This window comes from Diabrotica undecimpunctata, chromosome 3 (assembly GCF_040954645.1).
Source record: "Diabrotica undecimpunctata isolate CICGRU chromosome 3, icDiaUnde3, whole genome shotgun sequence".
NCBI classification, from domain to species: domain Eukaryota; kingdom Metazoa; phylum Arthropoda; class Insecta; order Coleoptera; family Chrysomelidae; genus Diabrotica; species Diabrotica undecimpunctata.
The window spans coordinates 112,253,746-112,267,278 of NC_092805.1; positions in this window are offsets into that span (position 1 = coordinate 112,253,746).

The following is a 13,533-nucleotide window of genomic DNA, read 5'->3' on the forward strand; positions in this document are numbered from 1 at the left end:
GTCGTAAATCTTGAATAATGTGCAATCATTTTTATATGAAAAACTCTATATGTAATATACCTTATTAACTAGAGTAAAATAAACCTAAACATTCGTAAAACAATTGTTTTACACTTGGATACTGACAGGTGTCACAACAAAAAGTGGTTCGTTTTCGAACCTTTGGCGGAACTGAGATAAAAAAATTGAAATACACAATTTTATTTTATGTGAAAATTCTCAAAACATTTAGAGTGTCAATGGATCTGGAATTTTTGACAAACAAAAACAGTATGGTTAGAACACTGCCTGCACTTTTTTGCATTTTCTGAATGCTTTATTACTAAATGACCTATTTTATATTTTTGTATTTCATGTGGTAAGCTATTTTTCGACGGTCCACCCATGTTTTCTGTTACAGGTACAGTTGACTTTTCATCTTCTTTACTCTCATTCTGTTCTGATTCTTGTTGTTTAAATCTTCCGATTTCATTAGACAAACAAGAACGTATGACCAAAACTAGATTTGGGAAATGGAGCTTTAATTTGCCAATCTGTAAATTTTCCAGGCATTTACAATGGAACTATTAATTACGTTTTTAAAAAGTGGCTACCACTATTTCTTTACTTATACAGCAATTTTGTAATTCGCTATGCTGTTGTCATATAATTCATCGCCGCCAATATATCTATTGTATTCTTGGATAACATTCGGCATTAGTATATTTATTTCTTCGCGCTCCTTGCGATCGTACCTCTGCAAAGCTTATGAATAGTTACGTGAATATTCTTTTTGATATGCCGAAATTTATTTCTACTCATGCAATTCCTAATAAATGTCAAGTTTTTATCCTGGTCCTTGCTCCACTACATATCTATTTGTGGCAAGATGTGATGTCCTGCAGGAATGAGTATTTCCAAAAACCTTTTCAGTGATGCATTTGTCAAATGAAAATCGTGACGTATATTTTATGGTAAAATTAACCGTTATCGAGAAAAAGCTGAAAACAATCGTAAGGGGTTGTTCCGGCGACGCAATTCTCAATTTTTATCTCTTTTTTAATGTTATGTGATTGCGGTGCTAATGAAAATGTCGGATTAGTTTTTGTAGACCATTTGAGTGTTTTGGTTCGAAGTCTAATGAATCCTTAGTAGGAATCTCTACAAAGTCGGCAAATTCAGATTTACTTGTGGAAGGTTTCAAAAGCACGGTCTCTTTAGCAAAAATCTTAAATGTAACGGCAATCTCTCGAATCTTATTGTCACTTGCAACGTCACGTAATAGATATATAAAACTAAAAAATAGTGAATATGTTCCCTGTTACATCATCATCAATAATTTCTTCATATGTCAATACGTCACAGTCGGGAGATATTATAGCTATTTCTGCGTCTCCATTATCATTGTCACTCATATTGTCCAATTCAGCTTCTTATTCGAATAAAGTTAGAGCCCTTTAAGAGTTATTTTGCCAAATCAACATATTGTCTACCACACTACATAACCTCCCAGTCCTAGATTATAACAAATTTTAATACCAGAATATTTGTCTTTTTAACACATATAATAAAGAAATATCCCATTAACAGAGAGTCACGTGAGCGCTGTGAAATCACATTGAACTTCCCTACCAGACAGAATTTAAGGTCGACTTCCGCCAACGGTTCGTTATCGAACCATTATTTTTAAACACGAGATTGGATTTGAATTTTTTTGTATTTTTATAACAAATGACGTACAAATTGGCTAAAAAAAAATCAAATTTTAATTTATTTGGCCACAAAACTGTTTTACTTACCAATAAAGTTACTACACTAAAAATAAAGCGTCATTTTCAGGTTACAAGCGAAGCAGTAACATCTCCAGAAGATGCCAACCCCTAGTGTTGGCAAAATGTCGAGAACTAATCTCAGAAGACAACGGCCTAATAGCCCGAACAAACAGTTTAACAAGTTAGACGATGGCCATGAACGCATTTTACTAAAAATAAAGTTGTGTCGAAGGATTGAAAATTTAGAAAATATTTTTGTAAAGAACAAATGAGTTTGGGAATTGGACAAAATTAAATTTGTTTACACTTATAACTTCTCGTTACTCAAAAAATGCAAAAATAAAAAAAAAATAACGTATTGCCAATAAAAATTCTACAAAAAATTGTATCTATCTAAATTGTATCAACTACGTATCTGATGCTTGATATTTTAATTTCATTCATTTTTATATTTTTCTGTACGTTTTCTTTGCTGAAGATTGCCTCAGAGTGGAAATTAAATAATTTAGGCGACAACACACAGCCCTGTCGTACTTCTCTATTAATAGGTTGTAGCCTCATTGTATTCATAAAAAATTAGTTCTCAAAAAGAATTTAAAAGTAAAATGCTGCATAATAACAGCTTAAGAGATTAGATTAATCTGAATTACTTAATACTTTTTATATGTTTCTGCAGACAACTTTCCAATAAATTTTATATGGCCAAAATAACGAGTGAGATCAGAAATATTTATAAGGTACAAAATATTTCTAAAGGGAATATAGCATAGAAATATTTCATAAAATGTCAATAATTTAATATCGTAACAAGAATGTGTATATTTCTATATTTTAATATTGTACTTTTAAAAAAACATTCGCTCATACAAAGGCCTGATCGAAAAATGAAATAGGGTAAAATGTTCTTTTTTTGGTCGACTGCTTTGATATCCTGATATACCACCCAGCAGAGCCAACTCTTGAGAACACGAGGGATTGGTATCTGGGCAACAGACGCTTTGTGACGTCACCCAGGTAACAGACGATTCATGTACTTCGGATGTTTTACCTTTCATCGGATACAAAATTACCTAGTTTACGAGGGGTATCTATAGATTTGAATAAAAAATTTTGGACATATTTACTGATTTTTTCAATATTGTATAATTTTACCGACGCGACGATTCATACTTTTCACTGTTTGAATGTATTTATTTTTTAAACTTGTAAAGAATTTAAAATTTAAAATAAAAGACTTAAGAAATTAAAACTTTGTACGGAATTATATTTTAAAGGCTAGAAAAAAATTACACCGAGTAATAAATCGCCATTAACTACACAAGACCATCCATACAGCGAATCACGAATTTTGAAGTAAAACTTTCATTCTATCTTACATCTATTCTATTTATTCATTACACAGAGAATTTCACTTGTTAACAAACATACTAAAATAGTCATTTAACTATTACAAAATAGAAACAGACTCTTAAAGTATCACAGTGGTGTACATTTGGAATCAACGTAATAAATAAAATACAAAGAAATTTGGATTATTAATAACGGATTCAATTAAATCGTGAAAAATATTGTCAATTTTCTTCATTTTTACTCTTTTGATATCATGTTCAATATTTTTCTTCAAATTGTCTTTACTCACGTGACTTAAGGCACTTTAAAAGAATTGGTTACATATATCTATGGGTGTCCTACAGCCTCTGCCACGTCCCGAATTTCAAGCTCTATTTTTATCGGTCTTTCCATTCCTCTGATTCCTTTTCTTCATTCTAATGCTGGTCTTTCTCTCCTTTACCTACCTGTAGCATACAAGTTGTTTGGATTCTATTGTATCTACGATATTATAAATACTTCCTATTCTTCTTCTTATTTCTTCATTTGGGGGGTGATCAACTCTGGATTACCCAGGACACGCTCGCTCTTCTCAGACAGTCTATTTCTACCACTTCTAGCTTTTTCTTTTCTTTCATCCTCATTTGCCAACATTGAGATTCGTACGTCAAAATTGATTATCTGACTGATTTATAGATTGTCATGTTTGTTTGTACACTAATTTTAGGATACCAAAGTAATGATCTTATTGTTTGTACCGTTCGCGTCATAAAAAATTGGTACAACTCTTATGAGCGAAAATCGTGTTTTTCAAGTTGTGTAAGTTGATCTTGTCACATGTGTGATTTTAATTTCTAGGGCAACGTTGCCAGTTCAACAAAAATATTATATAAAACCAGCTAAAAGCAGGGTTATGCGACAGACCGCAAGTTTTTAGTATACTAAAAACTAAAACAATATCGAGCATTTTCGATTAGTTAGTCACATTTATTTAAACATGCATCTTAAAAAATTCTCCTATTAATTATGTAATGTTTCATCATCTCTTAAGTACCCATACATTGATTCGTGTTTTATTATACTTTATGAAAATATTTCCATTCAAAAATAATGATGGATAATAAATCTAGACATGACTTTAAATTATTACGTTTAATTTTAAATCGAGAGGTGTGATTGATTCCTCGTAAAGTGTAGCACAAAACTGATGTTGGATCCTAGAATAAATAAAACACTGGACAAATTCAAAATTTAATTTGAAATTAATTCAAAATGAATAACTTTTACAGTAAACAAGTGAGGAATTTAAATATATGTATTACAATTCGAAACTGCTGCAATATTAATATTTTGTCATAGATCCATTATTATTAATAACTTCTTGTAATCTTTTGGGCACTGAGTTAATTAAATCTAGTGATAAATTTTCATCTTCGGCCAAGCTTTCCCAGGTTTCTTCAATAATGGTCCATAAATGATCTTTGGTTTGGGGAATTACATTTAATTTTTGTATTTTGTTGATCGTGATTCCTCAAACGTCCTCTATTGAATTAATATCTGAACTTTTAGAAGATGTAGTTCTAGATGAAGATGAAGTTATAAAGAGGCTTCAATGTTATTCTACATAAGGTAATCCCGTACACGGTGAGCTGTATGGATTGAACAGTTGTCATACTGGAAAATAAAATTATTGTTGGGAAAAATTTCCCTAACCGATGGCAAGATTGCATTATTTAAAATATGTTAACAGCTTCCAGTCATTCAATTCTCCAACACATTTCTAAACCTCCTCTGCACATCAAAGCCCAAACATTTATAAAGAACCGTCTGGACTTATCACTTGACGAAATATAGTTTTCGTTAAACCTATTTCGAGGAAGGCTATACACCCTAATCATACCTGGACTGGAATACTTTTTCATCAGAAAAAATTACACAGCGCCAAAAATTAAAAAACGTAATTTAAAGCAAATAAGGGTCTACTTTGTTTATGTTCCTCGCTAAATTTGTATTTTCGGGCAGCTGCACAATTTCTTAAATCTGTTGTTCTAATTCTCCTTAATGATGTAGTTATAGAAACATTAGTTTGTATTAAATTTTGCTTGCCTTATCTATGAAAGGAATATTCTCTTAAATAATTATTTATTATTTTATCTTATTGGGCTGTAGTAATAACTGGTCTCCCACTCCCTCTCCTTCTATGCAAAGTCTGCTCATTTCCTCATCTTTTTTTAAGGTTGTGGATTGTAGTTTTACTCCTATTTAACTCTTAAGCCAGTTGACGGAGAGAAAAACTATCTATTTTAGAAATTATTCTCGTTTTATTAAACTTACTTAACTGAAGTGGTATCGTTAAAAATTCACTTTGACCAACTTATCAAATCTGACTGGCGGCAAGTAATTAAATAAGTCGTTAAGGTATGGACCTAGCTCTTTTGATATGTTTTTATGTTTAATTTTTATGTTTAATCGTTAAGATACGTTCGGGAAGTTTGCACGCACCGATAGAGCCGATAACATCTGTAGATAGATACCGAACGACTGAACGAACATTTTTCAGTTATAAGTGGATTTTTTCACACCATACAGACACCATCTCAACGGGTAGGTAAAGGTTTTTTGTTTATATTTATACATAATAATGTAAAAAAGTAATAGCATATTTATAGATAAAAGTGGATTACAATTGGGATGTAGATTCAACCTCCATAAGAAACATTACAGTGAGATATTGGATTGTAATGTAAAACTGTCACATTTTAAAAAGCGTTTTTTCGCCGCGGATATTTTATGGTTTATAATCTACGAAGGATAAAGAATAATGTTATTTTTTCACATTTATCGTTCATATAATAAATAATAAATTAATCTTGATAGTTTGCCTTTTACTAAACTTATTGACATAAAATACAGTTAACAGTTCGTGTTCGATAGGGTGGAATATCAGTAGGAGGTCAAAAAGTCAGTAACTTGAGATATGCTGATGAGAGTTTAATAATCGCGGTAAATCAAGAAGAAATGGAAGACATAATGAGGTGTCTAGAGGAGAAAAGCCAGAACATATGGACTAAAGCTAAATAGGAGTAAGACAAAGATCATGAAAATAGACAGAGCTCGGAATAATCTTCAACACATTAAAGAAATTGGGGGCTTTGAAGCAGTAAATAGTTTCATATACCTGGGGTCTCTAATAACAAATGACGGAGGGTGTGACAGAGAGATACGTAGAAGGTTGACTATTGCTAGAACAGCTATGATGAAACTGGTAAAAATTTGGAAAAATTCTAGCATAACAATACACACAAAACTAAGGCTGGTGAGGGCACTCATTTTCCCTTAGCCACATATGCATTCGAAACGTGAACCTTAAAGAAAACGGATAAAAATAAACTAGACGCTTTTGAAATATGGGTATACCGCCGCATGTTAAGAATATCCTGGATTGATCATCGCACTAACATATCGGCATTAGAACAACTTAAAGTAAAGGATAGATTGCTTAAACAAATACAACAGAGATATTTGCAGTATTTTGGACACATTGCTAGAAGAACAGATACGATGGAAAAACTGATAGTCGAGGGTAGAATTGAAGGTAAGAGACCTAGGGGAAGATCTCCAAGCCGTTGGGTAGATCAAACAAAAATATTGATTAACCAAGGGTTACATGAAGCCGAACAACTAGCCCAGAACAGGGAAGGATTGAGGGAAATCGTGAAAAAACTGTAAAGGCCTGATGGTGTCACCACATCACAAAAGGGATTAGGACTGAGAAAAGAACAAGTACTTTTTTATAATAAAAAATATTTATTTTGTTATCTTTCTTACTCGACGAAAAGATTAGGAAATGATGACGATTTATATGGATAAATTGCTGATGTACTCGTGGAATATAAATATTTCTAACATCGACTTATAAGCTTAATTAGCTTGGGTTTACAGTTTACTTAATAGCTATCGACACTGACGGGAATATTTGATGAATTAGTTTGCTTTAAAAAGTAACATTTGTAGAATTTATCTTTTCTATTGTTAGGTCAGTAAATGAACGTGAAATACGGCGATACGGTGTAATTTTCCGTGTCAGCACCGAATTGCATGAAATTTGGATTGAGGTTCTACTTACAGTTCACTTTACTTTTGGACTTGTGCCGTTGATTACCTCTTTTTAAGGGTGAAAACAACCCCTATTAAAAAAGATAGGGGGTATAATTGTAGATTAAAGCGGGTTATTGATCAAATCAATAAATCAAGTGAACAACATAATTTTAGATTTTAATACAGACTGATCCCTAAATCTCACCCCCTCACCCCCTATATTAGTCATAATTAAAACAATGTCAATGAATACCTTGGTTCCACTGATTTGTATGGAAATTTGGATTTAGATTACCGTTCACTTAAAAATTGGACTTTTCCGTTGGTGGCGTTTTATTCTTTAGAGATTTTTTTTTTATTTTAGTTTGATGGCCTTGGCCGACCCAATTAGCCAGAGTTACCATGTATACCCTTATAAAAACCACTTCTTCCAAAGAAATTCGAATAGTTGTAGCATTTTTTTTGTTCATTGAAACTATAAATTCGATACATTTTTAATCCAAACGTAATGAATTTATTTTATTTCAGCTTAAGAAAAAACCATTATTACGAGTTGTTTGTAAGGATCGGTGAAAGTATGTCTGGTCCTTAATAGCACATAATGTGTATCTTATAATGCTCCTGTATATGCGTCCGGATATCTCCTAAAATGTGTGATTGGGTTTTTACATATAATTTTTTTAGCTTTTAAGCTATAAATTACTTAAAAAACCACTTATAGATTTTTTTAGAGCAAAACGGACATTAAACTTAATTTTTTTTAAACTCTTACTTTTGAAAGGGTTTTAGTTGAAAGGGCTTAAACGAGTCACTAATCACGAGTGTATGCAAACTTTGAACAGCCATATCTTAAAAAATTTTTGTCTTACAGAAAAACAAAAAAAAACGAAATGTTTAGAAAGTCTAAACCTATATTTTTTGCTTTTCCAGATTTTTCAGATCACTAATACTTTTTAAATTATTTTGAAAAAAGCTATTTTTTCAAAAAAATTTTTACTTTAAAACCAGTTGTTTTCAAAAAATAAGCACTTTGAATCGGTCAAACTTACATATCATATAAACAATACATAAATAAAGTAAATTGTAAAGCAGTAATTATTAATTTCATTTGGGATGCTAACTATGGCGTGATTTTCACGATGTTTTTTCCAAAAGAAAATGAACCAAATCGTTTAGTTTTGATACTAAAAACTTAAAAAAAAGAAAAACAAAAATAAAACTTTTTTAAATAATTTTAAAAGCTTTTGATGGGTTTTCCCAGAGCAGTGTTTCATTTTTTGGTTATTTTACGTTGAAATATTCGATTTGAAATTTGACAAATAAGAACCGACTTTTCATGAGATACAACTCTAGGTCTGCGGACTTTATAGGCACACTATTTCTTTCTTTTTTTTTTAAGCGACATTTCTGCTAAGAATTTTTTTAATAAAATACTTATTTTTTTGAGTTATTTGTGAAAAACCATCTAAAAACGTGGTTTTTATCTTGAAAAATCAACATTTTCTTCACTCACAAATAACAAAAGCAGTATTGACTTAGTTAAAAAAGTATAATGAAACAAAAGCTGCTTGGAATTAGTTAATTTATCCATTTCCGGATTTATTTTAAAGGTATGTTTTTTCACCCTGAGAAGGAATGGCTTTCACCCCTTAACTAAAACAAACCCTGGTTGAGTCTAAAAATGAAGTAGAGGGTAAGAAGAATTAAATCCAAATGCTGCCCAAGCAAATCCGGGGAGACGTGGAAAATTACACTCCAAATTGGTCATTTACAGGCGTATGTTTGATTTTTGTATTATCCTATTTGATTTATTATTTGGTATCATGTTTTCTACTTTGACATCGACTTCTAGTATTTAATTTCTAGTGAATTTCTATCTTGGGTGATACAATTATTTTTTGTTACCCCCTTCATCCATATAATTATTTTAGTTTTTATAAAATACATGTATTATGTTATTTTTCCTTCTCCTTTTTAACTGTCCAACATTTAGTGAGTACATCATAGTTAGTCCTATAGTGGTCTAATAGGCTTTGCTTTTTAGTTTAAACTGAATTTTTCTGTCACTTAATACACCACTAGCCTCTATTTAATCAATTTCACTCTGTGAACTGTCATGACTGTCATGTATACTTATTTATCAATAGCTACATTGATCAATTGTAAATACCTTAAATTGTTCGTCTTTAAATGCGCAATATAGATATTCTATTGTTGTTCTTTCAAATTTTAAAAAGTTTTGTTCAATAGCCTCTCTCCACTTTCAAACTTTGTTACTGAATTATTCGCAATACTAAAATAATTCTGGGTTTTTTACTGACATACCACTTATATAAATTAAGCATAGAGAATGGCATCTTGAAGTTTCCCAATTATCTGATTCAATAATAATCAGATAGTACTAGGCACTTAGCTAAGAATAAAACATCATAAACTGGTAGAAATATAAGGTTCACTTGGTCTAGACAGCAAAAACTGCCGTATAATAAACAGTATCTATTATAAACAAATTGCAGCTGTTAGAGTTGGGGATTATTTAAAAGACGACAAAGACAAAAAGAAGTTTGCGAGAGAGATGTATACTGTCTCCATTATTATTCAATATATATTTAGAGCATATTAGGAACCTAGTGCTAACTGATTTAGATGAAGGAATACTTATAAATGAAGAACGACTGCACAACATAAGAAACGCTGATGACACTGTCATTTTTGCAAAAAGTCTGGAAAGTCTGTCTAGTTTAGGCTCGATTTTAACATCAAAAACAAAATACATGGTTATAAGCAAAAAAAAGATAACAGCGGTATAATTATCAATTAACCAACAACCAACTTCTATTATTTCGGTCCACATTTCAACTAACAGTGAGAACTATTGACAGAAATTAAGATAAGGATCGAGAAGGCTCAAGAAGAACTCAGCTTTCATCAAAATAAAAAAAAAACTTTAACATCACGAAATAAAATTGTAAATAAAAGTTCGTTTACTAAAATGCTACGTTTTATCTGTTCTTTTATATGATGTGTAGTGATGGATCTTAACTAAAGCATCAATAAAAAGACTATAACCATTTAATATATGGTGCTATAGAAGCGTGTTTAGATTTTCCTAGATAGATAAAGTTGCTCCCTAAGAAGTTAGTCCTGATGTAATCCTAGTTTCTTATGAAATTGGTCAGTCTCTTGTAAGGTTGTCCTAATGCGAGTTACCTTCATCATATTTATTTTGTTTTCCAGAATGTTCAATGAATACCATATGAGTACATTTTTTGTTAAATGAAACATGATAATACTTATAATACGTCAAAGAATTTGCACATCTACAAATTTACGTAAAAAAAAATTCAATAGGGTATTAATTTATCTGCCAAGGTAAAAGTTGACAATCAGAAAACACTAGATATCAAAATACAGAGAGGAGTCCGCCAGGGTTGCGTGCTATCCCCACTACTCTTTATCATCTGCATCTCTCAGATTTAATAGAGGGTATATCTATGATTTACAACATTATTTAACAAATATATAACAACAATGATTTACAGAACCTAATGCGACGTCTTAACGAATGCTGTCATGAATACGGGCTGAATATAAATTTGAAAAAACTAAATGCATGGTCATGAATAAATCAGCAAATACTGAGGAGCACGGATAACATCAAATGTAGACCAAACCAAGGAAATTAAGACAGGTACTGAAATTGTGCATGTAACATTCATTAAACTTAAGTACGTTATTTTTATATGTATTAAAAGCTAAAAGATGTCAGATACAGGAAAGCTCTATAAACTAAGGTACTTCTGAGAATCACCTTTACCATTACAATTTTAATATATTGTGTAATGTTTGTGCCGTCCAAAAAAAATTTTATTTAATTAAATTAATTTATACATCTTGACACAACAGCTGAAGATAAAATATACAGTATAAATAAAAAATATTAATAACATCTTGATATTCAGTTCGATGTGAAGATTATCTTGAAATTCAGAAGTATGAGTGAATGTATTCCTTAAGGAAGAAGGTGATTCTCAGAAGTGCCTTAGTTTATAGAGCTTTCCTGTATCTGACATCTTTTATTTAATACATATAAAATTAACGTACTGGGGCCTAATGATGGGGCAAATATTGTAATCCTTGAAACCGGTAGCCCAAAATTCACTAACTTTTTTAAATAAAAACTACTTAAGATTGTGGGTATTGACTTATTTCCCATATACTAGATGATTTACTGTTGTTATTAATTTGATGACATTTATGATTTTTAAATTTTAAAAATCGTGAAGAATTGAATCTTTCATTGATAGGTATTTGGATAGATATTTAGATTTAGATAGATTTGTGTGTGTGTGTGTAGAGGAAAGAGATGGCCTTAGACATAGTCTATTAGCCACAGGATTCATTTTTATTTATACGCATATAGGTACATATTAGGTGCTTATAAGGTTAAATATCGATTTTAGCTTCTTTAACGTAATTTATTATTGCATCTAAAACTCGTTTATAATGGCTTGATAACAGTGAACCAATGTTGGGAGGGAGAGGAGTGTTGTATTCTATATTAGAGAATTAGATAGTCTAGAGATAGCCGTATCATTTTTTTACACTCCAGAAATATGTGGTTAATATCACCTATGGACATGTTGTTACAGTTACATAACGGGGAGTTTAGTATCCCTAATTTATGAAGGTGCGCCGGAATACGGCCATGTTTCAATTTTAAGCGTGTTACTGTTGAAGTATATCTTTTTATATAATCAAAAGTAATTCCGGTATTCTATTTGGAAGCTGTGGGTAAAGCTGGAAATAAAGAGTTTTCGATATCTTGCTAAAATTATTGTAAGATTCTGACCATCTGACTTTATTAGCTTTTTTAAGTTTAGTAGTTAAGTCGGTGTAAAAAAAAATTTCTACAAATTTATCTGATTTACAAACTTCTTTTGCTTCACAATCTACCATTTCATTACCTATAATACCGCTGTGACCTTTTACCCATATTAAAATTATTTTTTTATTTTGTTGATGTACTTGGTATAATAAGTTTTTTATTTCACAAATTAATTTTTGATTATAAATATTTATTGGAGATCCTTCAATTCTTGCAGAACGGACTTTGAATCTAACATAATAGAAACCGTTTGAACTGGATTTAGTGTGCATCATAGTAGGCTTTTTTTATCGCGATAGACTTAGCACTGTAAATAGAGAGTGTATCTGCTAGTCTAAATTTTTCGACATCGTTGATGTCTGAAACAAAAAATGCTGCGCCTGTTCCATTTTCACATTTGAACCCATCTGTAAATATTTTAGTAACATTTTTTCCAAAAGCATTCAATGTGGTTGAGAGTATTAGGTTATTTAAATTAGCGTTTACAGTATATTCAGGGTATATAATGTTTGGCCGAAATATGATACTTTGATAGCTATATTCATATATTGGATATTTGGGACACTTGAATATACAAATGTCATATTGATTGGTATTAATAAAGCCATCTGACAAGAAAGGGGAGTTTTTTATTCTCCAATAAGGAGTTGTAAGGTTACAAGTATTATTAGAAGCTATTTTCTGGATCATATTCGTATTAAATGCCCTGTATTTCATTATTTGTTTTTCAGCTATATACTGTCTACGTATATTTAATGGAGGTTCTTGTATTTCTGCAAGGACTGCTTGGTTATCTGATGACATCATTAGACCCATACAAATTTTTAAAGCTTTGTATTGTATACAATCGATAGTTACTAGATTCGTTTTAGATGTTGCCCTATATAATATACAGCCATAGTCCAATATGGAACGAATGTATGCCTTGTAGAATGTATACGATACAGTAACATCAGTTCCCCATTTTTTCTTGGAAACTACTTTTAGCAGATTTATGGCTTTTTCGCATCTTTTTTTAATATGTTTTATGTGGTTTAGATAGATTTAGATAGTTTTTAATTTAAACCTACTTAGAATAAATATATAATGACTAGAAACGAATTGATCGAGACTAGTGAATCGATGAGAAGAACTGCTCTTTTGAGACGATACTCGAGACGCCTTCCCCCCGTGGCGCTAGTTTCGTGACGCTCCACTCAGCATTTTACTTAGAGAAAAAATTAATAAAATGCCAGTATAGAAGCTTCGCTTCGCCAAACGATACTTTAACGTTACGTGCTCTCTGCTCTTCTATACAGCTTGAAAGCGTGAACACCAAAATAAGTGCATATCAATAAGTTGACCGCCTTTAAATTTTAGTGTTACAGAAGAATCCTACGAATATCATGGATTTGAAGAATGTCAAACGTGGAAGTAACTAGAATAATAGGAAAAGAAGTGGAAATAATATCAACTATCAAAAGACGA